The sequence below is a fragment of the Lonchura striata genome, chromosome 4, assembly GCF_050655825.1.
Source record: "Lonchura striata isolate lonStrDom1 chromosome 4, ASM5065582v1, whole genome shotgun sequence".
NCBI classification, from domain to species: Eukaryota; Metazoa; Chordata; class Aves; order Passeriformes; family Estrildidae; genus Lonchura; species Lonchura striata.
In genome coordinates, this window is record NC_140706.1 from 49,916,999 (window position 1) to 49,944,960 (window position 27,962).

At 44.5% G+C, this 27,962-nt stretch overlaps 1 long non-coding RNA gene across 1 annotated transcript; it reads left to right on the top strand.

The window, feature by feature from the left end:
* Positions 1-4,205: 4,205 nt before the first annotated feature.
* LOC146767632 (uncharacterized) lies at positions 4,206-27,949 on the top strand. The gene is made up of 3 exons (XR_014954872.1): positions 4,206-5,420; positions 8,946-9,033; positions 10,879-27,949. It is a non-coding gene; the product is annotated as an uncharacterized LOC146767632 (long non-coding RNA).
* The last annotated feature ends 13 nt before the right edge of the window (positions 27,950-27,962 follow it).

Here is a 27,962-nt window from a genome sequence, read left to right on the forward strand (position 1 = left end):
CATCCACGTCATTTCTCATATTCAGTGCTTTGAGACTGCTATGAGTTACTTAATTATTTATATATTAAATATATATTTGGAATTGCTTTAGCATCTTAGCATTTTCATATGAAGTATTAAGTCTCCTTTAGTATTTTTCTTATCTAGTCCTCTGCCGTTTGGACCCAACGTTTTCAGAAAGCAAGAGTATTTAATCTGAGATGAAGTGGATTTACAGGAGTCTGAAACATCCCATGTGTTAAAGCAGAGAGCCTGCCCACTCATGCTCCAGGTGCAGCTGAGGTTGTCTAAGTGGACTCAGCACCACGTGTGTTTTGGGACAGTACTGGATGGCTTTTAGCAGAAATGTGTCATCATGGGCAAGGGACAGGAGAGCACTGAGGAATAGGGGCAGATTTTAGTAAGTCAAACATTTGAAGGCTCTAAGACTTGATCTCCCTAATCCCTGGTGGACAGTGGGAGCAGGGGCTGGCAGACCTTTACTGTAAGGCCCAACACTTTTTAATTAAAGCAGCAATTGAAAATATTAATCGCTTGGTGGTGAGAGGGAGATAAACTTCCTGCCCCTTCACTGCACATCCCAGGGAAGCTGCAAAGGCCACATTCCATTTCATCTCCTCCCATATGGGTTACCTTTGAAGCAGGATGCAAGACCTTTGAAACACCCAATGCTTTTCCATTTTGGGAAGGAAGAAGTTTGCATATATTAACTTCCAAAAATAAAATCTAACAGCCTAAACTAAGCCCAGATTGAGCTGACTTGGTATGTTAAACAACTGGAGTTAGAGCATTGGTGTTTTCACATGATTAGCTATGGTTTGCCAGGAATTTTTGGAGAGAGAAGGAGATGCGGAGAAGGCACCTCAGGGAGTGAGAAACCCAGGGTTCACTGTGCAGGGGTTGTCAGCTCTGTATTGTCCCAAATGAGGGCTACCCTGAGGATCACAGCAAGGGCCATGAAGTAATTTAGGAAGGGTGAATGTAGTGTAGGATGTTGTACACCAAAGCACTGCAGGGCAATTACTGATGGCAAAAAAACTTACAATGACATGAGAAAACCCACTTTCCACCCCAGCTGGATCAGTGCTGCCTCTCTCTCTCCATCTCACTGTTTTAATAACCAAAATTATTTTAATCTGAGGGTAGACAAACAACTGGATTCCACAAGCAACCAGCTCAGTCCTTCAGCCCCATGACCTTGGCCATGGTTGCCCACAGGGGTCCTGCCCATGGGCAAGTTGTTTTCGCTACTGGGCAACCTAAGCAAAAAAAGGGCTGCATCATCCTCACAGGCCACCAGGGTCATGTTAATGGGGGGGGCGCAGCCAGACACCCAGCTTCCCATACAGCTTGCCACAGGGACAGGTCTGCAATCCCTAGAGCAATCCTGCAGACCAGTCTCTCTAAATCTGCCACAGGGATGTGGAGAAATAGTCAAGGATTATCAAAAGAAGCCCCAAAAAGGTGATAGTCATGACAAATGATAATTTGTACCAGTCTCACTGAGGATTGCATTTCACTTCATGTGTCAAAATGTACCTTTGCTTGACTACAGCAATGGTTGTGATGGCCTGATGGTGGGCAGTAGGGGGTGGCTTGCTCTGCAGAACAAATATGTTTCTGATTTCCTTCTGTCACTTTATTTTTCATTCTCCACAGAGGTTTGAAATTCCTCTGCAGAGTCTACATGGTCTTGAAAGCTGATCAAGGTTTCTATCTTGCTCTGAATCTGAGACATCTTATGAGTGTGCTTGCAGAGAAATGTGAACATAGGGCTTTTCAGGCAGTGACCAAATGGGGAATGTTTTTCCATATATAGGTTATGTTGCTTGTTCATACCCCACACCCAACACTAGAAAAACTCATCTTCATAAATTGCTTTCTTGTGAAGGCAGGTGTTTTATATCACATAGTGTTTTATACAGTGTTAGGCAAAAATTATCTTTAAGAATTGGGTCACTATGGTAACCACTTCTTATCTCAAAATCAAATAGCTGTTATGGCTGTAATTAAACAGTATATTATTTCTACCAATAATTATTCTGAATTCTAATTAATTTTCTCTCATAAGCAGGAATTATTTTTATTGCCCCCAAAGGCATCAGCATTTGATCTAATTCAGCAGTACAAAACTTCACAGAGAGAGACTTTTGCCTGTCAGAAATCATGGTCAATGACTTCAATCTCTTAAATACTTCAAGAGACTCTAAAAGACAGTAATAATTTTTGGGGAAGGCAGAAGATAAACAAGGTATCCTGAAACTTGTGTTCCATTGCAGCTAGCCACATGTCCTGAGCCCAGTGATGCACAAGAGGGCCAGATTTGATGCTGTACACAGGGAGTGGACAGGTCAAAAATTCAGATTTTCCTTTGGCTTAAGCAAAACCTTTATTTTAAAACAAGTAAAAAAAATAATATTGAAAAAAGAAGAAAACATCTCAGCTTTTCTTTCTTGGGCACTTCTGCCTATCACTTCTGTTCTCAGGATCAAGGACATGCATGGAAACCTAGGCAGACTAGTGGGACACAGTAAACATCATTCACAGGTCAGTCATTGTGACTGCCTTTAAAACCATAACATAAGTAACAGCAGCACAGTGCTCCATGTGGGCCTATCAAGCCAGTGGCAAAGCTGGTTTCCAAATAGAGGAAACAAACCCAGCCTTGTGATTAGGTGAGCTGCAGCAGCTGGCTCTGATGGGAGTCATCCACAGGTGGCTTCAGGGAGGAGCAAAGCCCCCAGTGCTAAAGGGCTAGCAGTAGGGTGATTTTATTTTATCCTTCTTGGTCTGGGGCTGTACGAGCTCAGGAGACTTTTAACAGGACTTTTTGGTACTTGCACTTGGGAGTGTTTCTGAGTTGCTTTTCTTTTGTTTTGTTTTTTGTTTTTTGGGTTTTTTTTGTGGGGAGAAGGCTGCAAATGGTTTGTTCTTTAGCTAACACACTATGGAGTAAATATACACCTATGTTCTATGTAAATATTAATATAATTGTTTACGTGAATGTTTCCTTTTTTTATTTTTCTCTTTCCAAGAGAGAGGCAAAACAAACATTTATTTTTCTAAAAACCTGTAAATTTTTGAGGCACTTATTTCTCCATACAGTTGTGAATCCCTGTGGACTCTTGAGTGTTTTCTCCTGGAAGTGAATTTACTGCTCAGTGGCTGCAGTTATTCCATCAGGAAACCATGGAAAGCCTTTTGGTGCCTAAAATTAGGAGTTTTCTCTTCCTGGTCTGGAGGAGCAGCTTCCTATGTTCCAGATGAGTAGTAATGCTAGCTTAATGAGCCATGGATGAATATTTTTTTATTCTTTTGGAGCTGTTCTGGCCACCCATCCACCCCAATGGCTCTTAGTGGAAGAAGATTTACGAATCATCGAGTTGCCTAAAGACTTTTTGGGAAGGACCCTGTAAAAAAACCAGAACCCAAATATGTCTGTGGAGCCTGAGCATTGTACCTAGGACAGTGGCAAACCTGCCTGCAAGTGGCACAGCCACTGCCTGTGTTTTGAGTCTTGCAAAGGGATGCTCCCAGCACTGACTGCAGCCTCCTTATTATAAGTATAACACTGTGGGTTTCCAGGTAAACCTCTTGAGTGGTGAATGGCTTCCTGAAGCATGGACTAATAAATAGTTTAAGCTACTGGAGCACCTCTCAGCCAAGTGCAGTTGAGAGGTGAGTTAGCCCTGGCATGCAGGGCAGGGAAGGATGCTGGCAGCAGGAGAGCTCTGCAGACCCTGCTGCGCTGCTTCCCCAGGCATGGAGAACAGGAGGGGCAGCATCAGAGGAATGCCCTTGGGGAGAGTGGTTTTCCTGACCCTGCCACCTGCCCTGGCATGGCAGGTCTAAGTGAAAGGCAGCTCCTGTGGCAGAGAGACTGAACTTTCTGGCCTTAAGGCTTTTCAATGGCTTTGCCCTGGGCATCCATCACTTAGCTCCACTATGGAGCATCAGTATTTTGATCTTTCTTCTGCTGGCTTTTTCCAGTGCTTCCCTGCTGGTTTCTCTGTTCTTCTTTGGCAGCTCAAGCTGATAGTTTTTTTCCCCAAACCCCAGGCTGATGGCTGCTTTTTTTGTCTTCTCTCTTCAGTTTTTGAGATATCCAACAATTCTCCTTTTTTTCCTCAGCTGCTGCAAAAGAGTCACAGCTGAGCTTTGGTTCAAGCTACAGGAAAATATCCTGTGCCCACCCCCCACCCCAGCCCCCAGTGCAAGCAGGTTTTGCATTCATGATGGGTTTCATGTCAAGCAGTGTCTTCAAGTGGGATGTCATTTGCAGGGGCTGGATCTTTGCACTGCCATGAATTGTTACCCTCCTCTGCCACCCTCATCTTTCTAGTTTCACAAAGGCAGTTGCTTTGCTGGCATAGCCCTACCCTTAAATTCAAGAAATGAACTTGTCTGTGTTGACACCCAAGACTACACTTTTTGTTTTCAATAGAAGGTGTCTGCAGTGTGAAATCCTGCTCACCACCAAGAATGTGCTTCATAGCCACAGCCAGTGGGGACCACAGGTCCTCCGTTGACGAGCTGCTCCATGAACAGTGGAGTGGAGATGCACTGTGAGCAGCAGGAAAAAATGGTGTGTTAGTGCTTGAAACTGAAGAAAGGAGGCCTTCTTTCTTTACCTGGCCCTCTTACTTTGAATTGACCTTCCCTCCCCAACTCTCCCAGCAGCACTTTGGGTCAGAAACACAAGAGATCATCAGAAGGAGTTTTGGGGCAGGGGACTCCTTTGCAGCACTACAATTGCAGAGGTCCTTGTGCTGAACTCTGAGGAACCCTTGGCAATGATAATTACTCAAGATTGCAGAGGCTATGCAATCAGAGCCATGCTAAGCTTGGAGGAGCCTACTTCAGTTTGAAGTACATTAGCCTGCTCAGTACTGGAGAGCAGAAATCAGCATGATGCACCCTCAGACTGTGAAGTGAGAAACAAATCCTGCTGTTTGAGCTGGATACCAGGATGAGGCGGCTCTTCATCTGTCTTCTCACACTGAATTTATTTCCTCATCCTCTGGAGAGGGTCCTTGTCCGTGGGGTATCAGAAAGAAGGGACGTTTGCACACAAAACTTACTGCCCTCGTAGAGCCATGTGTAAAGGTGGTCAGGAAAGGACCCAGCTGCACTGGCAATGCTGTGCCAGTCCTCAGTGGCAGTGGAGCCTTTCCTCCCCCTCTCTGCTGAGAACTCATCCTTTGGATGATGAGAATACATTTTAGTCAGTTCTTTCTAAATGTTGGAGCAGTCACATAAGGCTTTTCATTCTACAGTTTTTCGGCCATTATATATATAGGGGGAAATCTATCCTAAATCGTATCTTTCAGTGGCTACAGGAAACTACATACTGGTCTGGTTCATAACTCATGTAAGAAGGAAAATGTGTGCAACTGGGTTTTCCCCTCATCACTGAAAAGGTGAGTTCTGTTACTGCTGTTTAAGATATATCTGTTAAGATATGGGCAAACAGCCTGGGAACTGCTGAACATGCTGAGACCCAAGGCCCTGACTCATTTGTTCATCCCACTTTATAAAATAATTGAATAGAAAATAATTTAAGTGTGGACTTAATTGTGTGGCTGGATTCAGTTCATCTTAAGCAGATATTTATCAGAGCTTGGGCAAAGCCACTGACATTTTGCTATAAGTGTTTTATACACTTGTTGTTGGTGATAACTTGGACACCACCAAACCAGCATTTTGAGAAACTAATGAGTACCAAGCAGTGCTGTGCTGGATGAGTCATATGGGAAAGGGGGAAATTTGGCCAATTTTGCTATTCTTAAGGCAGTCAGCCATATTGATGTGAGTGGCAAACAGGAGAGCCAGGCAAAAGTCAGCTCTGACAGAGTCCATGATAGCCTGCTATTCATTCTGGAGGAAAACTGGCAGTAAAAAGGATCTGGTCATCATTAAGCTCCAGCAGAGTTTATTCTAATTTTGTCAAGCTGAATCCTTAATTAAATGGTTGTTTTATGGGGAATTGGAGAAGTATTGCATGTGTGGTAGCCACAGGTAGAGGCTGTCATCCCAATTCATCTATTTTCTCCGAACTCTGAGAAAACATTTTCTACCTCTGAGAGTCTTTCTCCCAGAATCTACCAATCCTTCCCTGGGCAGACAAGATGAAAGTTGGGGGTTGGGGGGAGGGAATCCCCTTGTTTCTCTCATAGCCACCTGCTGCTGTACCTCAGCTGTAGAGGATAATTTTGCTTTTAGTTTCCAAACAGTGCCCAGACATTTGTCTTTTCCTAAAGGACAACTTAATTCCTTTTGTGAACTCATTTTGGGCTATAATGTGACTATATTTCAATGCCTCTTATTAATCCCATATTGAAGGCAAGCATAGTAAAGATGGGAGAAAAAGAACTACTGTTTGGGTTTTTTTTGTTTTATTTTTTTTTTTCCTTTGAAGGTCTTTTTTCCTTCTCCTCCATGCCCAGTGCTTTCTCTGGGTTTCAACCCAGTAGCCCCTCCATCTTACAGTGCTCTTCTAAAAGAGCCACAGGACATGCACCAGGGCACTTAGTGGAGCAGAGCGAGGTGGACTGGATTTTCACATTGTACTGCTTTTCTTCCCAGTACATCCAGGGCATGGGATGAGGTCAGACACACCTCGGTGTTTGCTTCTGAGGCTGGGCTTATGCTGTGGATTTGTGATGCAAAGCTGTGCTGGTGCTGACAGTGCACTGCCTGCTCTTGTGAGCTGCAGCATTCCCTGCACCACTCAGCCTCGTGCCAAGCTGTGCTCCCAGGGAATCCCTGAGGGCTCACACCCACCTTTAATTAACACCGTCCCATCCAGGCTTTGGATAACCTTGAGTAGTTTCAGGGCTCCGCAACTTTCATAAAAAAAAAAAAAAAAAAAAAAGAAAAAAAGGAATTTGCCAATGGAGAGGGAATGTGGGAATGTTGTGAGGTGTTGTCCCAGCAGTACCCACCATGTGGCAGAGATGGTTGGTTCTGCAAAAGGTCTCAAATCCTTCTGGGAGCAGCTGCCAGGGAGCATTCCATGCAGAACATGAACCAAGTAGGAATGCAAAGCTCATCTTGCATCTGTTTTACCTTAAGAAGTTCTAGCACTCTAAGGACACTTGTATTACAGTATTAGAGTACTTGTACCTTTTGAATTCATGAGTGAAAATGATGTGGAGTATCACATGTGATAAGTGTCAGAGAGCTGAATGACAGAGCTGTCAGCTGTGGGACGCTGCAATGACAGCCCTTTAAAGTGCTGTCAGGTCTTGTCGGACGCTTTTATCATAATACTTACTTTAGCCTCCGGAAGACAAACCCATTGTGTCTTCCATTTCTGGGGGTCTCCTTAAAGTACTGCTATTCAGTAGTGGGATGTTTAACAAAATGCTTTCTTGAAGTTGCCTGCACTGTAGGCAAGATCCCTTCCCAGAGACGGGAATTACAGCCCTGCCACAGCCAGAGGCTTTGAGCAGGGTTCCCAAGACACAGAGAACTTTTCCAGGCCTTGTGGCCCTTGCCCTTTGCAACATCTGATGGATTCAAAAAGTGCAAATGATCTGACTAACCCCACTGCCAGCTCGGGAAGAGCCCAGCTCCTTCCCAGCTGGAGGAGGTTTGGTGCAGTGTGGCAGTGCCACAGCAGAGCTTCCCCCTAAAGACACCCACAACCATTAAGTCTCCATTACAGAAGAATGAACTGAATTCACTCTGCAAATGAAAGATAATGTCTCCTGAGGAAAATAAACTAAAAGCAGGGAAGGGGATTGGCAAAACAAAAACAACCCTTGCCACTGCAATAGCACTTTCAATTAAGAACAAAACAGAGCAGGAAGCTTTGAAGCTTGACTTTGGGCAGAAAGAAAAGGCCCTTTCTGAGAGCCCTGGGTTTCTGTAGGCACAGCACAGCAGCTGCTGTCTTCTTTTTACGTCAGAGCATTAATGCTGTTGTTTCGCCCCTGGTATCAACAGAGCTTGCCTGGTAGGTGGGTGGGGTATTGGGATTTATATTGTAGACAAATTCAGGAAAGCTTCAGTCTTTTTTTTTTTTCCCTTTTTTTTTCTAACAAAGCTTTTGAAAGTCCACTGGGGACCCCTAATGTTCAGCTACTGCTGAAGCAAGCACTTCAAAGCCAGAGCTTCTTTAGCCATCTATCGGTTTGATCATTGTGGTAGGCTTTTATTACAGGCAATCACACTCCCTTCCCCCCAGTAAAAGTCATCTTTCTGGGAAGGTCTGAGAGCTCCTCAAAATGTTTGGTAAAACAAAATTTCTGTGGTCAGAAAACATGCCAGCCAAATCAAACTGAGATGGCCCTGGAGATGCTTTGGGAGGCAGAAACCTTTTTACCACCTGCATAGCAGATAGTATCCCTCCCTGCCCTGAGCTGTGGCAGCAGACACACCTAACGTGTCCGACAGAAATGTCTGCAGAACAAAAAAAGGTGAATAGACAATAACAACAACAACAAAACACCAAAAAAAAGTGAATAGAACAACAAAAAGTAAATAGAAGATGCGGTTATTGTAAAAGGTGTTGGGAGGAGTAATCCTGTGGGGATTTTAAGGATGTCGGTGACAGACTGTGTTAGCCCTCCATAAACTCCCCCTGCCTAGTCCCTATTCCCACACATCTGCCCATGGCTGCCTTATTTGCCCCCCACAAAAAATCTCCACTGTCCACCTTCTATGGCCTGTACCAAGCTGGGCAGCCTCCATGACCAAAACCTGCAGTCTTCCCACTGCCTTCAGTCAGGACAGATGGGAATTGCTGTTATCATAGTGTTTATCCTAGTTTCCTAGTGCCTCTGCTGGTGGGGCTAAACAGGACACACAAACACCTCCACAACAGCCAGGTTTAGGATTTTTTCAGACAGATTCCTGGGGTCAGCTTTTCTCTCTCTTATGACAGGAATGTGTTTTCTCTCCTAGACTAGCATTAATATAATTCTAATTTTCCCCCACAGCCAAGGCAACAGAGTGGTCAGTTACTGGGAGAGTCACACCAAAAGCATTTGAAAGACTGGGCAGAAAAATGTTAGAAATGCAGCTGGAGTAAGTTACCTTTCTCTTTCATAATGCCATCTCCAATCCCAAGTAAATCAGAAAAAATTGTGCTTTCTAAGTGGTTTCTAACATAATGAAAGTCAATTAGAGTGATGCAAACAGAACTTATAACTGCAGGTTTTCATCACTGACTCTGTGCTAAATATCTGCACTGTGTGGTTTGCAAGGAAGTAAAGGTGCATGGAGAGGAAAAGGGTTTTTAAAAGCACTCAAATTACCTCTAATTGGCAACACAACTGTAGTCAAAACATAATGTGAGGATAATAAATTGATATTTGCATAATGGAAATACTACCAAACTGTACTTCAAATACGATGAATTAGATTATAATTAGAGTTGTGTTTCGGGAAAGAAAATCCTTCTAATTGCCTGAATACAGGCAGTGCCAAGGAGGGGAGGGCTGGCAGCTGTCAGGGAAGTCCAGCCAGTGCTGTGTGGGACAAGTGCCCCACAAGTGGGGGCCATTCCCTGAAGGGGGGACAGGGTGCTCACATCTATCAGCAGCCAAAACAGCCATGGCAAGGCAGGTCTGGGGAGAAAAAGGGAAAAAGTGAATGTGTGCACTGTCAGCCATCAAGTACAAAACCATGAACTGAAAGAAAGTCCAGGGCAAAATTGTATGGACAGAAATTAGGGTAGAAGACACCTGTGTTTCAAGGGGAGGTGGTGCAAGTGTAAAAATGCAAGCAATAATCCTGTAAATTGCAGGAAAACAGTGATCATTTTTTTCTGGTAAAATCTTGTCACCACCTTGAGTTCCAATGACTTCCTCCTGCTGCTGTTTGATAACTGATTTTATTAAACCAGCAATTGTTTTCATTCTGTTGAATCAGATGCAAAGTTGTTTGCAAAGACTTACTGACCAGCTCTTACTACTCTTTTTAAGTAAAAAGGCCACCTGGATAGCACTGGATGATATGTCACTCACCCATTGTACAAGACCATGTATACCAGTAAGGAAATTACTGCTGATATGTTATATTCCAAAACAACTTTTTTTTCTTTCTTTGAGAAAGCAAGCAAAATAATTACACCTTGTCACTGAAATGAAGGCAGAATGAACTTTGAGGCTGATTTGTTGTCTGGTAGCTGCAGAATCTTATGGTTGGTGCTAATGCCCATTTTGTTGTTGAGCAATGACATGAGTTCAGATGGGAAAATTGATCAGCATAAAAAACCTGCTCTCTCATTTTGGCTGGGGGAATGAACAGGTGATTTCTTAAATCCTGTGTGGCCATATTTTAATAGTGAGGGGGGCTATGTGATGGTTTCTGTGAGAAGCTGCCAGAAACTTCCCCCATGTCTGACAGAGCTAGTGCCAGCTGGTTCCAAGGTTCCATGTGCTGCTGGCTAAGGCTGGCCTAGTCAGGAATAAGAGTAATGCCTTTGTGATAACATATTTAAGAAGGGGAAATAAAAAAGTTATTGCACAGATGTAATTGTGACCAAAGAAGAGCAGAAAGGGACTGCACCTACATTGGAGCAGTTAGTGGAGAACTGTCTCCTCTGGGAGGGACCCATGGAGCAGAAGGACTCCTCTCCCTGAGGTGGCAGCAGTGGCAGAAATAGCTGTGGTAAACTGACCATAACCCCCATTTCCCACCTCTCTGCACTGCTGAGAGGAGAGGAAGTAGGGCCGGGGGAAAAGGAAGGGATGAGGAGGAAGCTGATCTTTAAATATATCTTCTTTTTAATTATTCTGCTATGATTTCTTTAGTAATAAATTTAATTAATATCCCCAAGCTCAGTCTGTTTTGCCCATGATAGTATTTGATGAGTGATGTCTCCCAGTCCTTAACTCATTAACCTTTTGCTATATCTTCTCTCCCCAGTCCAGGTGCAGAGGGGCAGTGAGAGAATGGCTTTGATGGCTGTCTAGCATCCACTGGGGCAATCCAGCACACTGTGAAATGCAATGACCCTGCTCACCAGGCCCTCAGTGTATTTGCTCCTCACATAGCCAGGTGAGTATGCCTTAGCTCACCAAGCTTATTTCATATCTGGGCCACCAACAGCATCATCCTGGGCCCACAGGCAATAGGAAAGGTGTGAAAGGTGACTGAGTTTGGCCATCACTGGTTGGCAGAAGTGTGCAACAGGACATGGCTCTCTGCAACCATGCTTGGACGTCCCTCTAACATTGGCTGCTGCAGTTAGGGAGGATCGAGAAAACGAGGATGATTTTGGGGGTAGAGGAGTGGCAGCACACACTGGTTCTGGGTTTCAGTGGAGTTTCTGAGACAGGTCCTCATGTTACTTGCCTCGTGGATGCTGTTTTGTGGAGACAAAGACAAGGTTTGCCTGCTCTAGGTACAGAAAGGAGGGTACCACAGGCCTGGAAATGATGCCTGGAGCACTTAATTGGTGCATCTCTCTATTTATGAGTTGTAAAACATAGGTCTAGTTTCTAAATCAGGAGCTAGTGCTCATGCAAGTTTACTCTATGAAGAAAAAAGGGCAGGGTATGAGATGTGATGCAGCACATCAAGAGAAATACTCCCCTGCCTTCAAAGGGTCCTGGCTCAGGGCATGGACCACAGAGACCATGGAAATAAGCTCCTTTTTGAGCTGGCAAATGGTGTCTTGCTTTTCTGCCTGAGGAGTAGAGATAAACTCACCTGGAGCTCTGCTGTGCAGTTTGTGGTACCAGATTTAATAAAGGGCTGTGTGGGAGGGAGCACAGAAGGGAAAGAGAAAGGAGATGAGTGGGGAGAACAGGCAGCTGCACTGCACCAGAGAGAATTGGTGTGCAGCATGCTGATGGGGATGAGCTGAGCAGGACAGCCAGGCCACAGGTCTCCTCTCTGTCCTCTCCTGTTGGGAGCAGGATCTAGAGCTGGCCCTGAGGAGCCCAGCCTGGGGACAGCCAGGTGGAGAAGAGGCAAAACCTGGACATCTCTTCCTTAATGTGTGGCCACCACACAGCCTCCACCAGCCTCCATTGTGCAGGGTGCTGGCATGCTGTGCCTGCGGGATGCCCCCCAGTTGTTGCCAGGATCACCTAGAAAGATACAGAGGCTGAAATCTAAGAGGGGACAGGAAAATGGGAACCTGGATAAAATCCATCATGCCTTTCCCTATGAGTCATGGCACAACAGCAATTCTCAGAAACCAAAGCTTGGACCTCACCGTGGACTTGCTGTCCCATTTGTTCCCTCGGTGGCAGCCCATTGCTCTCAGGCTCACAGTGCGGCCTCATGCACCCAGGGGGTCTGCAGGACCTTGTGTCATGCAACAAGTGAGCTGAATAATCATGGTAGAAAGAAGGGAAATATTTCACACCAACAAAAACCCTGGGAAACAATTTTATTGCTAGCAAAACTCTGCAGGTCTTTGTTTGGTGAGTGCACTTCCCGTGAAATGCAATTGCTCACTGTGGCTTTAAACTGCAACCACCCTGAAAATGAAGGCAGTTTCATTAAATTGAATTACTTCTCCCCAGAACTGGCATAATAATGGTAATGTTGATAAGGAACAATAGCTGTTAAGTGCGAGCATCATTTATATTTTCTATTAAATCACTGTCATTTCCAGTACAAATGGATCATGCATGCATGTCATGCTGATTTACAGTGATCAAGCCTTAGTCATAATCAGTTATTGCAATGCCTAAGCAGAGCATGAAAGGTGGCACAAACATTCAAGCAACACTGCACAAGCCCAGATCAATATTTGGATCTAACTGAGCATTAGCAGATGAGTTGGTGCAACAGTGATGGGAGTTTTTTCAAAACTATTCATATGCTTGTCATCAGTATAACTTTAAAGGCTATTGCTCTCCTCCACCTCACCTTTCCAGTGGTCTTCTTAAAGGCAAGCCAGGAAGCAAATGGAGAAGGAGCAGCAACAGCACATGACTGCTATAGACCTGACCATGGAGATGCAGCACAAAGCAAATATAATGTGCAGAGAATTATTCAAATTCCTGAAAATTAGACACTCAGCAAGGAGAAGGTGGGGTTGCTGAGTGAAGAAGGCGAGGTTGGACAAGCATTGGTGTTGCAGCAGTCATTCAGGGAAGATTTCTGTTCTTGAAGATGTTTTCCAAAAGTTGCTGAGCTTCTAGGAGCCCGTGAGCTGCTGCCACACTGAGGAGTTTCTCCACTTCCCTGAAGGACACGAAACCTTCATGAAGAAAATCTAGGAGGAAGTCCTAAATTCATTCCTACCTAATTTTAATTACACAGGCTTTTATAAGAGGAACACAGCTACTGAATATGAAAACATCTGTAAAGTTAACTCTCCCCTAGTCAGAAAATGATCTATTTTCCTTCTGCCTTTTCCTGTGGTCTGAGCACATATGTTCTAGGTTTGGTGATTTTCTCATCTTAATTGAAGGAGAAACGGTTTTGGAGTTCTTGAAATACCACCCAATGTGTGAGTCTGATCATGCAATAGGCAGTGGAGACTGAAATAAAATGAACTGGCTTCAAATCACAAGGTTTGTCCAAACAATGCTTTTTTTAGCTTCATTTAGCATACAACTGTTCTCTCCAACCCCAATTTTAATTTTCAGGATTGAAGCAAATTAAAGGAATCAAAATGAAACCATATATAAAATCAAAAAAAGGGCTGGGTTTCACTGTGATGGGATCAGTTTCTTCAGCTTCACTTAGCCCTAGGACAAGTTGCCTCAGTGACTGTACAAAGCACAAGGCAAGTTTTCTTTGTCTGTGTGCCTTGCTGGGAACACTGGTGTGCAACATGCATGTGCACATCAGGGAGAGAAGCTCATCCTGAGCAGTTCCAGCCCAACCCCAGGCAATCAACAGGAAGCTTCTCACTGACTCCACTGGATGGAAAGAGACTGAAAAGGGAACTCCCTTAAAAGAGAAACACAACATTTTCTTTATAGCAGAAAATTCACATGTCACTTCAACAGCTCTTTCTATACCAGTACAGGTCTTGTCCCTTGCTTTCATTGGGAAATCTTCATGGAAAAAACATATGCAATCAGACCATGGGCATTTTAGGAACTGTGAGACCTAAGGTTTAAAATGTCATTGGACTAATTGTGTTTTTCCATTTCCATGCTGCAGGTAGGGCTGCATTACTGACAATACAAATAGAGGGCATTAGAAATGCTGGAGTGGCGTTGTGCATGGAGCACCTACAGCACCAGGATTCCCCCCTCCCCCTCCCAAGAGGAGCTGGGAGTGAAACTGTAATGGGAAGGAAGAGGATTATCTCAGGTTACCCTTCTTCAAGTGCCATGGTCATGTTTCTGAGTGTCCCCACTGCCAGATTGAAGGAAGAGTGGGGATGGCCCTGCCCCGCAGCCTGCCTACAGGAAGAGACAAGCACAGAAAATGGTAAGAGAAGTACAAAAGAAGAAAACCAGAGTTTGAATGTTTTCAAGGAAGATTAAGAGTTGGTTATGGCTAAGAGTGGTTTTTTCTTCCAAGCAGCTGGTACAGTGCTGTGCCTTGGATTCAGTATGAGAATAATTTTGGTAACACACTGATACTTTGGCTGTTGCTGAGCAGTGCTTACTCTAAATCCAGGATTTTTCAGTTTCCCACGCTCTGGCAGTGAGCAGGTGAACAAGAAGCTGGGAGGGAGTACAGCCAGGACAGCAAACCTGGATGTGCCAAAGGGCAATTCCATTCCATGGATCCCCTCATGGTCAGTGTATAAACTGGGGAGGTTGGTCAGGAGCTGCTGACTGCTCAACAGGGACAGGCAGGGCATGGGTCAGAGTGTGGTGAGCAATTGTTTTGGGCACCACTTCTGTTTCTTGGGGTTTATTCCTTTCTTTTGTTACTATTGTTATATTTTAATTTATTGCAATTATCACGCTGCTCTTATCTCAACCCATGGATTTTACGTTTTTCTAATTCTCCTCCCACAGGAGTGGGAGAGGAGAAACCAGTGAGCAGCTGCAAAGTACTTAGTTGCTAGCTGAGATTAAACCAGGACAGAGCAAATAAGGGAAAAGTTATGTATAATTCACTTTTTGAAATGTGACTCCTTTGAAATTTCAGGCCGTGATTTGGCAAAAACCCTTATTCAGAAAAGCATGAAGTCTTCAGCATTTCTCTAGGTATGGACATCTGTAATAATTCATCCTTGATTTACATCTCCTGCTGTGACAGGCATAGTTCTTTCAATCCTAAAAGTCCTGCAGCCTGGTGCTGTTCTATGCCTTGAGCAGGAAGAGATACTGTCCAACATGCTTACTCCTCTCCCCTTGTTTTTTGGGTAGCACAGTAAATTCCCCTGTCCTTAACCCTTCCCATTTTTCACCAAGAATGGTAGGATTTCAGGGGACACAGCCCAGGCTCACACCACAGGTGTAACTACTATGGGTACCACTACAAATGCACACACAGGCATGGCTGTGTCACTCATGTGGCAGAAGCCTCTTGGGAGGCTGTGCTGAGAGCAGGAAAATAATACACTGCTGTAACTTGATTTCCCATTGCCTCAGCAGCTCCTGGCTCACTCCCTTCCTGCACCTGTGCATTCTTCCTGCTGCCCATCTGCAGCTCAAACCTCCCCAAAAAAGCCATACAGCAGCACCAGCATCCCTCTGCCTGCCCACTGTCAAATACCTCCTTTCTCCCCACTGATTAAAAAAACAGCAATTGCAGATGGGGAAAGTGGAGCAAAGCATAGTGCAACACACAGTGAGAAATCATGAGCTCACACTGTCCCTCCTTCCACCTTCAACCTCCTTCCCACCATCACAGGACAGCCCAGTGCAGCACTGCCAGCTTTTTCTTTCTCCTATACCACAAGTAGCCTTTCCCCAGAAGAAGCCAATTTCCCATGACAGGAATTGCTTGGGGGATTTTTGAGCCTCACCTGAACCAATGCATGGCCATGTCCTCATTTTTTTCCACTCCAGCTCCTGAGTGTGAGACAAGGTAGCAAAGTCACAGACAGGTTATAAGATAGAGTGCCCAAAATTCAGCAGTGTGTGGTTCTGGCTTACACACATGCACACTCTGGCAGCAAATTAGCCACAGATTGGAGAAACATTACCTTGCAAATACCTCTGTCCCAGGATGTGCTGGGCATCTGGGTACCCCAGGCAAGCATACACATGAGCCATGTGGAAATGGAAATCCTCATAGCACAGCAGGATATAGAGCAGGAGGAGGCCAGCAGTGATTACAGCTGCCAGCTGTGAAAGAAAGGAACAGTCATGATGCAAGGAAGAAAATAAGCTGAGGGCTAGCTACAGCAAATATTTCATCTGAACTCTGAAGCCTCCCAAAGCTATTCCCCACAGAGAAATGGGAGGAAAGGCCCACACAACCACAGAAAATCAAAGTCACCTTTGATAGAGAGCCGGTTCCTGAACTTCCACTGAAGCTGGCAGAAAAGGCCCTGCTGAATTCAGTGAGCAGTGTATGAGCTTCCAAGTTAATTTCCCCTTTTAGCTCTGCTACAGCAAAGGAAAGCACAATAATTTAATTTTTTAGTGGTCCTCTTGAAGTAAAGGGGGGAAAAGAAACCCTAAGGTGCCATCAGGCTTTTAGAAACAATTCATCAAAGACACTTAAAAGAAAGAGCCTCATTCTCCTGGCACATGGGGACTTGTGGCCCACCATTGCCCACATATTGTCATACAGATGTGAACTCTCATCTAATCACAAAATGGGTCAGGCTGGAAGGGACCACAGTGTGTCATCTGGTCCAACCTCTCTGCTCAAGCAGGGTCATCCTAGAGCACATGGCACAGGATTGCATCCAGACAGTTCTTGGATATTTCCAGGGAGGGAAACTCCACAACCTCTCTGGGCAATCTGTTCCAGTGCTTGGCCACCTGCACAGTAAAGTTCTTCCTCATGTTCAGGTGGAACTTTCTGTGCATCAGTTTCTGCTCATTGCCTTTTGGCCTATTGCTTGGCACCAGTGAAAAGGGCCTGGCTCCATCCTCTTGGCCTCCTTCTTTCAGATGCTTATAAATGTTGGTGACTTCTCCTCTTAGTTGTCTCTTCTTGAGGCTTAACAGGCCCAGCTCCCTCAGCCTGTTGTCCTCCTTAATCATCTTCATTGCCTTGCACTGGACCTGCTCCAGGAGCTCCATGTCTCACTCCCTTTGAACATCCACAGCTCATAAACCCTTTCATTCTGTGTTACAGCAAGGACATGCCTACACCTGACAAGAGAATAACCCTGAGTCTGAAACTCTTCTTGCATCCAAGGTATAAATCAGTGAAAAGTCTGATTAACTGCACCAGCAGGGAAAAAAATATGAGAGATCAGAATAAGACTGTTGGCTTTTTTTTGCCAAATTGGATTTTCTTTCTTCAGTGAGTTAGCTATTCGCTTCTGGTGAGAGGAGCAGGCAACTTATGCATCCACATCTTGGCAGAGTCAGATGTTCCTGGCTGGGGGAAGAAGAACATACTTAGGAAAAGACTATAGGAGGCCCATGTGGAACCTCCTGCCTGCACAGGTTACCAGAAGCCCTTTGCCTTTCTGGAGGGGAATGCAGCGTGTCTCTCCGGTGGTGCCAGCCCTGCAGAAGGTAAAACCCTCACCTACTACAGGGGAAGATGGACCAGGTACAGTCCTGAGTGGAAGACATGGCTTTTTGAAAACATCAACGAGACGAGATCAGTCTCTCCGTGCTGTGCTGTGCTGAAAGAAACTATGTCAATGGTGTGGGATCTGCAGGAGGTGGTGGTATCCACTAATACCTCATCCTTCATCTCTGTAGCTTAGGTGAAACAGTGAGGGACTCTTGGAGCTGATGTTCATGGGGACATGCTGAAGTGCCTGCAGGTGCTCTGTCCCTCCCTTGTGCATGAGGAAGCAGAGCAGACACAAGTAGCTCTTTTTAACAGCCAAATCAGACGCAAGCCCCAAGGCCTGTCCAGTTGACCACAGCTGTTGCAGAACAAGCTTGCTTTTTCATCTGGGCACATTCTCTTGCTTCAGCTACTTGTGCATAATGGCCACAGAATGTGTGTGCATTTGTCACCATGTCACATTCAGAATGAGCCAAGGGGACAAGAAGCAGCTGCAAAGGATGATGAGACAGAGGTGCTCTAATAGTCAGGGTCCCTTCTGGCCACCATGGATTGTTGAATGCAACTAACACAGATATGTGTAAAAACCAACTCTCCTTCACTTTTTTGGGGGGTAGGAGGTGTAGTGCTCAAGATATATGCAGACCACTGCAAAGCAAATTATGCATTTAGATCTGATCTGCTGCTCAATTGTCTTCAGAGCTTGAGCACAGAGGTGATGTGGCTCTGCAATTCCTTGATGTTTCATGGGGGCTCCTGCACTCCCACACATCACTATCAGCTGCATGATTGCTGGAGGCAGCAGATTGCCAAGAGCTTGTTATCTCCTAATTGGGACCCAGGTCCAGGTTTGGGCCCATCTCTAATTGGGATAAGCAAATGCTGAGGATTAAGTGAGCCTAGTTAGCTAATTAGGCTAAATGATAAAACAGGTAAGCAATAATGACATGCAAATGACCCAACATTTGATTTTCTGACTGATAAGTTTAAGGATGTAGGAAACTTGGACACACACACACACACACACACACACACGTTATTCCCCCATTCAGCCTGTGTGATGCTGTTCTGAAAGTGCTGGTGGGTGTGTAAATCTCTGTAAGCCAATGGCAAGCCCAAGAGGAAATGCAAGTCATACATCAAACTGGTTATTTTTGAAAGCTTTTGATCTTATTTAAGAGGAGGAAATGCTACTCTTGGTAAGAAGTGCTTCTTGCTGGAGACGTGGCTGATATTAAAGGTCTAGCTCAGGAAAAGCTGAGTACAGACCTATGATGAAGGGTAGGACAGTGTTTCTGAAGCAGTGCAAAAGCTGGTGAGCAAGAGTCTGGTTTCACACAGTGGCCGTGGGCTGTTACTGTGCTGTTTTGTTCACTGTTGCAGTGGCTGGTGCTGGAACATGTCAGGGAATGTTTCATGTGATGCAGGAGATAGAGTGCACCAAAGCTGCAAGAGGGAGTGGCAGCGCTTTTATAGGTGCAGATCTGTGACCAGCAAGATGCTCACAGCTATGGTGTCTCCTTTGTGCTCCATGACAGATTGCCTGAAGCCTCAGGAAAGGAGTAGAAAATGTGGTGTTCTGGAGGAGCTGTTCCTATTGCAAGTCTGGTACATCAAATACATGTAACAGCAAACAGATGACCAAGTCAGTGAAAGGAGAAAGGATATGGTCAGAAAAAAGGTCACAGGGGAAACCTCTGTGACCATGCACCAGTGCCATGGGGGTACATCCTGACATATATGCTCTCTGTGGACACCTTTCCACAGCAATGTCCATAATGATCAGCCATGCCCTGCTGGCAGCCTCCACCCTCAGTACTGCAGAGATGCTGTGCCTGGCTCCTCTGAGACAGGTGAAGCAGGAACCTCTGGATGACTTTTTGTCCCAAGATGTTTTTTGAGGGGAGGCCTTCACCTTTTTGCAGTTGTGTAGACACTGACATGTATAGCCAGTCACATTTCACAGGGAGTTCCTTTAGAAATCAATCAGTGAGCATCCCTAATCTGATTTGCTTGTTTGTTTGTTGGGGGGGGGGGGGGGATGTTTATGTGGGTTTTTTTTTTTTTTCTTTTCCTGAACAGCAAAGAAAAAAAGAGACCTATGCATGACAAAAGGCAGTTGCACAAAGTGCTGGAGTGCACAGATCCCAGCTCCAGAAGATGGTACCACAAACAGCTGTTGCTTGGCTGCCCACCATCTGAAAATGCATCTACAAGCACACAGCTAGAGACATTACACAAGCCAGAGACATTAGCAAAAATACTCTTTTGTCCACTGTGGTTACATCTGAGTTCAGGTAAATATTGTGTTATTTTAAGTGTCTCCAAGACCAAGAGAGGAGGGAAATGCAGCTGCTGGTGGATGGGTGGGTCACTTTGAAGGAAGGTCTGCCTGGAGAAGAGATGAAGGAAGGAGATGCAAGTCCCCTGTGCTTCTTCCTTCTGCAGCCCTTCACCCTCACAGCCAGCACCAGGGACAACAGGTACCAAGAGCTCAGCATGGACCCCAGCTGGGAAACAAGTATTAGTCTACTTCAAATGGGGAGCCTGTTGCATTGCATGCAGAGATGTGAAGTAGATCTCTGCCCTGAGACAACCTTTGTAGTCTTGGGTGGCACCTCTCAGTTGCTCATCACACCCTCTTCTGTGGTGACACATCAGAAACTACTTTGCATGCTTGGAACCCTGCATCCTTGGGGCTGCTCTAAAGCATGGGGAAGCCCAGGGCTGTTGTTAGGGCACTGCTGGGGAATCAGGCAGTGAGGGAGATAAATCAGGCTGTGCATATGTATTTATGCAACCATGTTCCTATACATCACCCATGTACCAAAGTCAGGTGAACAGGATCAAAATGAGGACCTAGAGGAATGCCTAAAAATCCCACCCATAATCACTGCATTTTAAGATTCCACATTACTGTGTGCCAGTAAAAGCCTTTGCTCCCCAAGCTGAGGAAGGCATTGCAAGCCTTGCAGTTTGAGAGGCTGTCCTGAGCAAGCAGCTCCTGCGGCTTTGACCCATTCTGGCACCAGTGGCTTTCAGAGGCAGGGTGTGACATGACACCTGCTTCCAGCACTCCCACCCTGAGCCCATCCTCACACTTACCTCCCAGCTGCTCCATGCCAAGCTTGGGGGATGGGGGTTCCCACCCCCCGGAGAAGGATTTGCCCCACAGGTATCAGCTCTGCCCCTTCCCTGCCGTCGCCACCGCGCTGCAGGCTCCGTGTCCCCCATCTCTCCCTCCCGCAGGAAGTCTGAGCACCTCGTTTTATGCTGCTCTCCCCTTCTCACCAGGCACCACCACTGCCCTGCCATAACTCTTACCCATCACCATCCTTTGGTTTTGCTCCTGATTTACAGCAGCAGTAGCCCAGCTGCTTCACTAAGATAAGGGGGATGGATACACATCCCCTTGAAAAGATGGTCTTGACAAAAGCCTTTCACACACCAATGTTTAACTCTCCCTGTGAAGAATGTTTCTCTTCTTTCAGACTGCTCCCAGGTGTTGCAAGGCCTTACCAGTAAATCATTGTATCTGACAAACTTGTTTACATTTTTTTTTCCTGTTTTTTACATGCATGGATTTGGGACAAATGCAAGATCATGCAGGTCCAGGTAAGAAAATTAGAAAAGATGCAATGATGTATAAACAAAAGTTATCAGGACATACAACGCCCCCCCTCAAAATTTAACAGGATGGGAGGTGTTTTTTAAGCTAGAAAAGAGCTCACTTGTTAAAGTCAATCATTTTATAGCTGCCTCTAATCATCTGCAGTAACTTCACGTGAATTTCATATGCTAAATTTTGTTTTGCTTTCACATCTAAGAAAAAAAACTTTTTAACAAAAAATCTCTAAAGCATGTTATCTTTCCTGCTCTGAAGTCCTAGCAGAGGATCTTAATCAGATGGCAGCCAGGCAAGTTCCATCTCGCATGAAATGCTGACCCTGCCTGGTCTCCTAACCACAAAAAATAAAATGTTTTTCTTTCCAATTTTGCAGCAAGATAAGTGCTGTGCTTTGGTTTTAATGGCAACCCCACCTCCAGAGAACAAGGATACCACTTTGGTGTTCATGACTCAGCCTAAAAAGTCTTACTGAAGAGGAAACCCTTCATATTTTTGTATTTTATTTCTTATGTTATGCTGCCACCATTGGGACAATTTCATTTGGTCAGTCACAGCCCCTCTAAAATTGAAGAGATTTATCTTTATAGCCCTGGTCAAAGTGTGACTCATTTTCACAGTATATCAAATTTAATTGGGCATTAATGGTCATACTGCAAGATCAAATGCTTCCAAGTACAAACCTCTGCATTAAGGAGACTTGGAAATTTCCAAAACAAGTCCAGCACAAAAGGCCCTTCACTGCAGCAAAGAGTAAAAAAGAGATGAAAGAAGGTGAGGAGTCTGCTTACCTGCTTGCCTTTTTTCTTCTTCTTCTTTAGGCACAATTACTAAAATTTAAAGATAAAAGAAAAAAAAACCAAACCAAAACAAACAAAACAAAAAAACCCAAAACCAACCTTCTGGGAGTTAGTGTTCTTGGGAATGAGATGCCATTAGCTATAATCCCAAATTTTGGCAGAAGTGAACTCCTAAATTAATCTTGCTGTTATTTGTAAATGTATGCCAGTAACAATTCCCCCTCCCTTGATCTCTGACCTATGACCCCTCACCTTTGATCCTTGACCTTTACCCTTTACCCCTTATCCTTGACCCCTGGCTCTGGAGCCTGGTCCCTAACTACTCTGCCCTGTCTGTACCCAGCCCTGCTGCTGTGTCCTGTAACCCCAAGCCCCTGGTGTGTAACCCTCAGCCCCCAACCCCTGCCTGTCACTGCAGCCTGGACATGTCATCCCTACCTTTTTGGGGTGGTCGTGTCCTCCTGGGAGGGTTCTGCTGTTGGCCTGCTGTTATGACTGCTGCCTGCTGCTGCTATGAGGATGAAAATGGCATTCTTAGGGCAGTGTGACTTTCTCTGGCTGTTTTTTTTATTTTAAACTAGAGAGAAAAATCACAGCCTGGTTTAAACACAGAAGAGCAGAGGAGACTAGGTCTCGGCAAAAAAAGCAGATCAAATGCAGAAAGATTTGAAATATACCTAAAAAACATTATTAAAACCAAATAAGGTTAGATGTTGGTGCCCAAATATTGATATGTTTTATTTAATAGTAAAAGAGGGAGGATGGAAGGGAGGGAATGACAGCAGTTAGGTAGAAAGGTATCACCCTTCTGGGGGTCCCAATGGCGTCTCATTTCTCCCCTCCATCAGGTCTTCTTGGTGGTGAGGGGTCTCTCACTGCCAGGGCATGCTGAAAAGTACAGAATCCAGTGGAATTTGTGCTGACACCTCCACTCGCTCTGTGAAACTGCTAAGTTCTCATTAGAAAACAAGCCCTGGAGCTTGCAGTTCTTTGTTGCAGATGACTAAAAATGAGAATATGTTATTATTAATTATGTACTAGTCAGTGAGGGCTAGGCTGTCTGTGTCACAAGTTAGGTGTGGTACCGGATCTCATTCCAGTTGTGAGGTTCAGTTACTTCTCTACACAACCCAATTTACACCATGAGGAAGACCTGATAGCTGTAGTAGCTGCCTCCTACCACCTAAGAGTTGTATCCCTTCTACTTGCAATGACTTTGGCAAGGAAAGGGTAAGCCCCCTTAGTGAATTTTCTCTCCAGACTTCCAAAGGGTAAGTAGCATTTCTTTTTTTCCTTTCATTTTCACAGAACAAGTTGTGTAGAACCATTTCCAGCTCCTTCAAGGGAGCATTTTGTTTGAAAACCTTCAGGAAAATGCAATTTTATTCCCTTTTCTTTATCATGTTTTCCAGGTTGCTTTTTTAGGTAAAGAAAATGGTGTAACAAATTTTCTATAGCTGGCAAAAGCCTATTTGATTGCAATGTCTTTAGGACATAGGTATCACAAGGCAAATTAGATTCACCAGAGAACTCCCCAATTTGAACATAATTGGAGTAGGTGCTTGCAAATTGCTTCATAGCCAACACAAAATAGCACAAAAATATAGCTTCAATTACTATACTGAACAAAGCACAGATAAGAGGAAGCAAAGCACACAGCAAAAAGAGAGTGTTGAAGGATAAATTTCTGTGTAAGACAATGGGAAGGATGAGGTTAAGGAGTTCTGGCTGTCACCATCTTATTTCACCTTGCCTAACTAGCTGTAGTTTCCTTTCAGAGCTGGCTAAACAAGAACAACAAAAATATTAATACAGTTTAGTCATTACGACATTATTAATAGCAAACAGAAAGGTGTACCATTAACACCCTATAGTGTGGCTATAGGGGTAATTCAAGTCTTCCTGAAATCAGTACACAAGTGTTATCTGCAGAACTATTACAGAGACTTGTATTTTGTTACAAGTATAGAAATTTATCGGAAAAGAAACCCTCCTGCTTTCCAGTTGGTCCTCAGAGGCGCTAGGTGCAGTTAGGTTTAATTTTTTTATTATAACCAATTCAGCACTGTAAGCCCAGCTGCATTCAATAAGATCCCACAGGCACCAATACAGTGGGTCTCATTCACAACCAGAGATTCACAAATCAACTTACCAATGAAACACTCTAAGTCTGGCTGGGTTCAGAAGAACTCACACAAATACAGGCTCACAAACAGTTGTGGAACAACAGACTGTAATTCTTACAGATTGGCAACTATGGATTCATTAGATGTGCAAAATATAAATATATAGTACTATGTACAAGTACTTCCAGGTATGTTCTAGAGGTGCAAATTTTACAAAAGAGGTATCCCAAATTTCGGGAAGGAGAGAGGAGTAAACTCTTGGACTTGTCTGCAAGGTAATAGTATTTTCAAACTCTGCCATGGAGGATTTCAAATACCAAATCACATTTTTTGGAGAAGTGGAAGTGAGAATGTAGTCAAATATTCTGTTAGCTGCTATCACAAAGGGGAGGGGTAGACCCTTTATACCTAAATGAGGAATAAAGAGAGCTATAAAAAGAGAGATTACAAATGCTGTATGTCTTAAGCAGGGGCAGAACAGGACTGTGACACCTAAGTGTTACTCCCTCTTCCAGCTGGATTGCAGTGATTAGAATCACCTACAATCTACAGATAAAATAACCTATCCCCCCAACGGCAGGCCAGCAGGCCCATGGTAATCCCTTCACCACATATCTCACACCAATCTCATTCCTACAATGTGTGAAGCTGTTTAGAGATAACAGATAAATAGCTATATCTATATATGTGAAGCTGAACAATCGAATCCATTATCACTACAAACAATACAACAGTGCTGGCACAGAGGGTGGGATTTTCCTGAACCTAAATACAGCAGCCAGCGAGGAGACCCAACTGAGCACAAACCTGCTATTTGACAAATAATAACAGGGGCAAATACAAGTCATACAGGAATTAATCTCACCACAAAAACTAGAGCCTGAATAATTTAAGTGGTGTCTAAAAATAATCCCTTACGAACTATATTACTCACCTAAGGGGAGTTGGTTCAAAGTTTAGCATACTAAAACCTCTGACTAAAAACTGTGTACTAAAAACTTAACTGCTTAGCTGTCACCTAAAAAATTAATTTCTTAAATGCTCTCTGCCTAGCTTTTGAAGTTCCACAGATATCCAGATTTGTATCCTGGGAATACCATGGCAGAGCTGAGCACCTTGACATGTATCTCCCACTTAAACTTATGCAGGATCCAGAAACTGTAAAGTTCTGAAGGCTGTGGTACAAAGAGATTTCTGGGAATGCTTCATCAGCCCACTAAAGATGATCTCCACCACTTCTGCAGAAATTAAAATTCTGCAAAAAATGAATTCAAGAAAGTCCAAATATTATCATGTCCATAGCCCAGTACTTAGAGAGGGCTGAGAAGTAGTACCCGCTTTAGAGAATTTGTTTATGTTTTTGAGGCAATTTGAAATAATAAGGAAATAATACCAAGTAGTAGGCAGAATAGAAAAGAAAACAACACTATACTCCAATTCTAAAGTTCTGAAAACCCAGGCAGGTGGTTGAACAAGGCAGCAGCAGCCTGAATGCTGGGCCGTGTGTGATCCTGCAGCAAAAGCAGCTCAGGCACAGCCTGCCCAGCACAGACAGCACTGCAGTGCCCACACAACATCAGCAATGAGAAGCACCGGAAAAAACTTCACAGTAAAAAAGCTGGGGCACAAGTGCTGGGTAAATGATGCAAACATTCACCACTGTGGCCTTCAAAGGGAAGACCCTTGGAGATAGGCTTTCAGTACAAATATTATAAATATCATTAGGAACATGGAGCTGGTGAGTACTCCCTTTGGCTCCTTTTGTGCATGTGGGATTGAGGTTGAGTTATTTGCACTCACAGCTGGGTCTGAAGTTGCTTTGGGATTGTTCCTGTGTACCTAAGTTTGTTTCAGTTTATCTCTTTAAATAGCAGAGAGGGGAGTTCAGGTTGTGCTCGTGAGAGTATCTTGCTAGCCAGCATGAGGCGATCTGAGGCTGGTTTCATGTACTCTACCTGACCCATCCCTAGCCTGATCTGTGTGGTAAATATATATCCTTGCTTTGGTTTATCTTTGGTGCTAGGCTGCCTTGCCTGGTAATCCCAGCTGTAAGGAGCTCCAAAGCAGCCAAAGTGAGCTGTGTGGAAAGTTCATGTGTGAAACAGGGAATGTCTGTGGCAGGGGTTGTCTCTATCTGATAGGAGACCTTCTTCCTCTTCCTAGGACTTGTGTGGACAGAAACCAAAGAGAAAAATAATTTTTTTGTTTCTTCCTACATCTTGAATGGTGTTCCACAAGGGTATGATGGCCTGCAACTTAGTTCTCTTTTCCTGCATGGTAAAGGGCACATGGATCCTTGATTTTCAACACAAATAGTTTTTAAACAGCATGCTGAATGAAATCTTAAGTTCTGCAGGCTTTTGTAAAACCTTGAGGTTTGTTTTTAAACCAACTCTCCCCTCAAAATCCTTCAAACCCTCTTATCTTTTTTTCTTGCGGAAGGAGAGTATAAACAACTGATGATTCAAATAGACAGAAGCACCAGACAGTTACATAAAAACAAACTGCTAGATCCCTGCATGTAGGAGTGTCTGCTCTCAATTCAGTCCTGCCTCTCTGTGAATGTGCCTGGAAGTAGGTCTCCCCACCCAGAGATGATAGCAGCTGGGATTAGATGCCCGAAACAGGGTGGTGAAGTAATTGATGATGTGGCCTTAGGCTGTGTAGAGATTCAAGCAAAGGGTCCTTTATAGCCAGGGCACCAAGTATTTGCAGTCAGATGTGGGAGAATAAGAGCCACAAAGTTTTAAATCTTTTCTACTTGTGTGAACAGCTTGAAAGACCTTTAAGTGAAGCTCTAGGGATCAGGACATATCCTGTCTTAGAGCTCTGAGTACTTTGGTTGCTGTAGACCTGAATAAAGGGGAAAAGTTATGGTGTAGAGAGAATTCTCATGAGAACTTTATGCCCTCAGCTCTACGTCCCATTAAATGTCTGGCTGTAAGAGTATTCATTGTGCTCAGGACCCTTCAATATCAAGGCAGAGGAAATACAAACTACAAACCCAAAGTGGTGGGTTTGTGATCAGGTTGGTAAACTGCATGACTGATCTATCTCGTCTTCTCTCTAAAGAGCTGCTCAGCCATCTAAAGGCCGAGGTCTCTCCCTGAGCTCACTGCATGCTCACAGATGAACAGTAAATCTCTCAGATAATACAGATTTACAGTGTTCTGGAAGAGCACAGTGAATTGTTACTTTTTTGAAGCTGAAAATATAGGATTAACCAAAAACAGCATCAGCTGAGCTCTGAGGTTAAATGGCAATATACTGAAAATGGCAACCCAAAAAAAAACCCAAATGGGTTAAGGCTTCATTTAAGGAAACACAGGCAGGGATTTTGAAGTGCCCAAGGTGAGGAAATTTGCACTGCATTAATTGTTACACTTTGAACATAATTAATGATAAACTACTTTTAACTGTAGTTTGTGAAATATCCGGTGACACAAGGGTGTCTGAGGCTGGGTGGTCCTAGGTATTGGTGCATCCCCTGCTTATAATAGGGGTAAAAATAAAAATCAGTGCACATGTGTAGTGGTTGGCACTTCTCCAGCCCGGAATCTTGAGGAGTTCATGCGAGCTTTATTCGACGCCCCTGAGCAGCCTCGTGTCCTCGGCAGTGTAATAGCTCCTCATCCCAAACGCGGGACAGTGTCCTTCGGGCTGCTCCTGAGGCGCTCTGCACACAAAGCCAATTAACTCCACTGTGGAGAGAAAGCTTCGCCGGCAGTGCGGCGGCTCTGGAGCGACCCGAGTACAGCGGGACCTGGCGATACAGAACCCCGCGAAAATGAGTGGAGTGACTCCGGGCAGGGTCTGTGCCGCCGGTCACCCCAGGGAGACCCAACCTTAGAAGGGGGGGCCGCCGCCGAGGCGAAGGAA